This window comes from Mixophyes fleayi, chromosome 11 (genome assembly GCF_038048845.1).
Source record: "Mixophyes fleayi isolate aMixFle1 chromosome 11, aMixFle1.hap1, whole genome shotgun sequence".
In the NCBI taxonomy this organism is placed as follows: Eukaryota; Metazoa; Chordata; class Amphibia; order Anura; family Limnodynastidae; genus Mixophyes; species Mixophyes fleayi.
The window spans coordinates 10,555,897-10,561,927 of record NC_134412.1 but is presented as its reverse complement, the minus strand read 5'-3'; positions in this window follow the sequence as shown (position 1 = coordinate 10,561,927).

Sequence of the window (6,031 nt, the reverse complement as noted above, 5' to 3'; positions counted from 1 at the left end):
ATTCTGCCATGTTTGAATTACATTAGTGACCAAAATGTAGGTTCCCTCCCCCCATCTCATGGCATGGGGTGGGGGCTTGTCTGACCTCTTTAGCTGCTCAGGAATAGCATATGAAAGGCTGTGATCTATTTCTTGTGGAAAGGGTAACTCTATCCAGGAAAAAGGTTTGATTTCATGTAACAAGAGGAAGTGAATGTCTCTCGGTTGCCTGTTTTGACCTAGATAGGACATGTAGAGACAGCTTCCGGATGCTGGAAACTAAGTTTAATGTAATGGAAGTCTGTATATGTGATGTGGTCAGGAAGGTAATTCATATAGAAGCTGGCTAGCATGCAAAAATAGAATATAATGGAATTTTGAATGGATTGAATGGAATATAGTTAAAATGTTTATGGGACTTTATGGGAGTTTGTATTGTGCCAATGGAGACAGTTTGCCACATACTAATAGAGGAAGGACTGTTGGTTTCCCTGGGAGTCTGCAGGCTGAAGATGCAGATAGGGTTAACTGTGTACACCTTCACACACACAGCACAGGAATACAGGTCTAATCAATAAAGGAATCAGCTAGAACAATGTTTTGACAGGAAGCTTAAATAGCTGGGCTTGTGCTGTGGGTGGGAAGACTGGTGCCAACAAGTGTCCAGTGTCCAGTTTGGGATCTAAATGTTATAACCAGTGTTAGGGCTATGGGACTTTGTAAATAATTGAAAATGTTTGGTGAGATTGCTTAAAGAACTGCAGAAACTGTTTTATCCATCGTGACAAGAAAATAAACAGTAAAGTGGTTCAGCAAAACCTTTGCGAGGAGCAGTTTGTTTGGGGTGCTTTTCACAGTATACAGTAGTGTATTTGAATGGAATTGTTGTGGCTACACTGTTTATGAGCGTGGGGTGATATATCTCTCCCCTCCTCTGCGGGGGTGATATCTCTCTCCCCTCCTCTGTGGTGGTGATATCTCTCTCCCGTCCTCTGCGGGGGTGATATCTCTCTCCCGTCCTCTGCGGGGGTGATATCTCTCTCCCGTCCTCTGCGGGGGTGATATCTCTCTCCCGTCCTCTGCGGGGGTGATATATCTCTCCTGTCCAATACCTGCTGCCTCTTCCTTCCATCATCCTGTCACATTATGAGGTAATTTATCCCTCACATCTACCCCATGTCACTAATATTATATCAGTAATGTTGTACTTTGGCCCCTAGTAGCAGCAGGCAATGGACCAGCTCCCCAGACAACAAGGGTAGTGCCAGGACCTACTCCCCTCTGTCCTGGGTCCCTGGCTGTCCCTCTCCACACAGGTTCTCATCCACTTATACCAGCCTGATGTTGCTAAGCAACATTCCTCCTGTGTCTCCTCTGGGTCCTAGTGCCAGGCTAAACATTCAGTCACTGGGAGGTGTGAACAACAACACCAGAGGGGGTGTTACACAAAAGTCTGAGGGAAACTCAAACATGTTTACTATACATGAAAACACTGATGGTGATAGATATAGCTCATGTGAACATATTCTACTTCCAGAACAGCACAACATGTCAAGAGTCTGCAATGTCATTCTGAGACTTGTATTTCCCCAGCAGCTGCACTAAAAAAAAGAAGAAGACGTAAGTCAAGGTATTCAGCAGCTGTGCAATTACAAGTCCCATCATGACCTGTTAGACTCTAGCATGTTAACTTGGAACTTCTTGTTCTATTACATACGAAAAGAAGGTAGAAGAGGTAGTCAATCACCCTTCATCTGTGGTGGATCTACAAGTCCCAACATAACCTGACAGAGTCTGGTCTCTCATGCTGGGACTTTTAGATACACAAGAGATGGAGAGCAATGATCAGATGAATCAAATCAGTTACCTATACCAGTGTTTCCCAGACCCAGTCCTCAGTGCATGTTTTTCATATCTCTTTGCTGGACCACAGGTGTATTCATTACTGAGTGACACAGTGTAACAGATCCACAGGTGGTGTAATTATAATGTGTCAGTCAGTAATGAATACACCTGTGCTCCAGCAAGGAGATATGTAAATCATGCACTGTTAAGGGTACCTGAGGACTGAGTTTGGGAAACAGTGACCTATACTTTTAAAATCAGGCTCTTAAAAGCCCCAGCTACTCAGAAGTCCTGATCTACAGTGCTGGCTGCAGGAACTCATCATGGCTAACAATTTACCTATTGTGCTCTCTCCTATCCAGCATGTACATGTAGTGGTTGTAAAATAGATTACTGACAATGCTAGAGGAGGTGCTGAGATAGATGTAGAGAAGAGGGAGTCAAAGGTGAAATTATAAGAGGAATATAAGTCTGAATGTAAACAAAATCAAAACAAACATTGCTGATTGCTTACGTAAAAAAGGTAGGTGATACTTTCACATATGCATGAAAGCATTGCATACGCCAGCATGTGAGTATGTTTTAATTTGTCTTATTGACTCTTTTAAAAAAGGTAGTTCATTATGAAAATTACACCTAATAAACTGACTATTTGCATAACAGTATATTGTTTCAAATATTTAGATTGCATACATTGGCAATGCGTCTTTATGTTATAAAATGTTACGAGTGTTCCCTTTGTGATGCACCTTATACATAATTGCATACATTTTTTTCCTTCATTTTTTAAAAATGACCGTTCATGTGTCATTATACTGCTTTTTTTTTTTTTACACAGAACAATAGATAGGTTAAATATTAGGATGGCCCAAGCTTTGTTAGCTGGAAGTTTGTTTTGCCTATAATGTGTAATTGCAAAGGGGACTCCTAATCAGTGAGGAGAATGTTGAAAGGTCTAATTCATTTGCAAACATGAGGGTGAGTAGTTTCTCTAGAATTGAGCTTAAGACACATATAAGAACAATGGACCATTGCTTGGGTCCTGCAGCCCGTCGCATTAGTAATGCAGAAAAAAACACAGCCAACAGGGCTGCAAAGGTTTACCTGCAGCCTCGGCTGGGCAGCTGGCACTCCATAGTACAACTCCATCACCACTAGAGTGACCTCAGAAAGTGGCAACTGCAGCTCCTCGTGGACCTAAGAAGTGAAATTACCAGACATAAGTTCACAATGGCAAATGAAAAACTGTCTTTTTGATTACAGTGTGACCTGGCCCATGTGGTTATATCCCAAACTAAAAGAGAAAGTAATGTTGGTTGTAATAGCCTTCATTGGGCAAAGTACAAGGTCTGTTATTTAGTAGTGATGATTCAGTATCAGGATGTGATTACATTCACTTTAGGATACTGAAGTTTTAATAAACCTACTAGGTCAAGACCATATAGTAGTGGTGTAGAGGTGTTTGCATTTGACCAATGGTGGAGTAATTCTCCATGTGTGGTATTTGATAATTAACATTGAAACCTAAGATTAGATCATGTATCTATCTAAGAAAGACAGATAATATATAATGAAACACGCTACCCCCTTGAGAAAGTTACATGGTGATGAAACGCGTTGGTGACGCCCACTTACAGACGTCACAAACAGGAAGTGAGCTGGTGCATTCCATAGTGGAACGCACGCCGGAGATCGTTCCACACCGATCGACAATTTGCTCCAGAAGCTCCTCTAAATACCATCAGAGCGGACTTCAATAGGATACGGACTACAGAACCGCAAATATTTGGGCAAGAGACCAACTTTTATTTTATGAGACACTTTTGTGGATTGTATTATTGCAATATTATAAGGACCTACTTTAAGTGCTTTAACTGGACTTCACCTAGTGGAACTACTAATGGACTTTTAACCACCACAGAGACTTGCCTGGATTAGTATTCAGATTCCCTATGGTCCATTTGGGGATCTGTTTGCAGATAACTGGTATAAGCCTACTCTATATAGGTTTTCTATATCATTGTCATTCACTTGTTTATATTTGTTTCATTAAATATTACTCGTATAGTAATGTACTGACAACATCTATTGCATACCTATATGTTAAATATTCCAATATCATATACAGGTGCATCTATTTATATATGCCATTCTAGCATCATATATAATAGAACTTATATCACTACATATAGCACTGGATTGTTTTACCTGTTTCAATTGCATTTCAAGAATACATGGGATCGTCTTGTAATCCTAGCTGCTCACTGTAGTGTATTACATTGGTCCTTTGTTAAAACTGAGCACAGATCCATTCCTATTAACCAATATGTAATGAAAGACTAAAAGAAGACTAATGTCTTCCAACAGAGCTCTGACAGCGCCAACAGGAGGGCAGGGAGGAGCCACAGATGGAGCCCATGGAGCAGCCCCAGCTTGAGGAACCCATGGAGGAGACAATGGAGAAAGCATGGGAAGAGCCCTGGGAGGGACACCTGATAATTTTTGGGGCAGCCTCAGCTTGAAGAGCCCCAGTATGAGAAGGCCTAGCTTAAGGGTCCCCATAAGAAGCCCAAGCTTGAGAAGGCAGAGGACCCATCTCAGGCCCCTGAAGAAGAATGTGTTATGACTCTGTATATACTTTTTATGTGGCAGCAGTATCTCAAATCCACCACAGGTGCTGCTCTTCTGCCACTGAACTTTACACCATGCCTGTAGGAGTTAATCTCCTTACCTGATTAGAACTGCACCTGTCTCATAGCTTAAAATACCTGCCTCAATCTGTGCTCTGTGCAGTTCATCATTTATACCTGGCTGCTGCTTGTCTCTTGCTTTTCCCTGATCCAGTTTTGCTTTGCTGCTGTCTGATCTCCTGTTGTGACCCTCTGCCTGATTACCGGACCCTGTTTGTTTGCCTGTTTCCCTGACCTCTGCCTGATTACTGGATTATGCTGGTTTGCTTGTTGCCCTGACCTCTGCCTGGTCACTGGACTTAGCTAGTCTGTCTGCTTCCCTGGACTGCCTTGTGCCTCTGGCAATCTGGAATCCTGACCCCTGCCTCCTTAGTCTGGAGCCTGGTGCCTCCAGGCAATTGGGTAACTCATTGTACTTGTCCCTGCATTTGAACTGTATTTGTCATTGCTTGGAACCTTTTGCTTCTGTGGACTATTCCTGCCATTCATCACATCTGTTTATATTCAATATACTAGTCCCTGCATTTACACCCATAGAGCAAAGATATGTTTCTAATATGTAATAATGATGTGAATGTATTTTGTTTTTATTTTATTTTATTTTCAGGTGCAGAATATATCCCACACCTGCAGGTGTTAATAGGAAAAAAAAGAGTTGATAAAAAATTATTCTTGAAACGTTTATTTTTTATTTATTGTTAATAACATTTTTTATAAAAAACCTTTTGTGTGTTTTTATTTTTGCAAAGTAAATGAGTAATAATGAGACATGTTTGTTAGTAAAGTTTGTTATAATGGAATAGTGCAGGATTATGAGGTAATACATTGAAAGTATTAATATGATGAAACATGAGTGTTGAGAAGTAATAACGGGAATAAGGGTAATTAAGGAAATGTGAATTGTCCATAGCAAGCAATCAGATTCTAGTTAGCATCTACTAGAAAAATGATAACTAGCTCCTGATTGGTTGATATGGGCAACACCTCAACTTTTCCTCTTTCGAAGGTTTGCTAAATCCGCTCCTAAGAGCCTTCAATATGTTGCCATTTTCTATGTCTGTACGGTCATATTGTGACTTTCTGTATGTGATTGTACCAAATTTCAAATAATGTGTTTTTAAAAAAAAATAAAAAAATAGTAAAAACAAACATACCTAGCTAAACACGCAAAGCAATGGTGGAGTCTCCTGAGATGAATATTTAGCCTAACCCTTAGCAAGAATAGAGCTCACTGTTCACATCTGAAACTATATATTACCTTTTTTTCAAATAAATATATATATATATATATATATATATATATATATATATATATATATAAACTAGGGATGTGCACCGGCGACTTTTGGTGTCTCGTGTTTTGTGTTTTGGATTCGGATTTTCGTGATGTTTTGGGTTTGGATTTGTTTCGCAAAACACCTGCCGAAAGGTTTTGGTTCGGACTTCAGGTTTTGGATTCAGATTTTTTTTGAAAAAAGCATAAAAAGTTCATAAATCAAGTTTTTGGGCTTATTTTC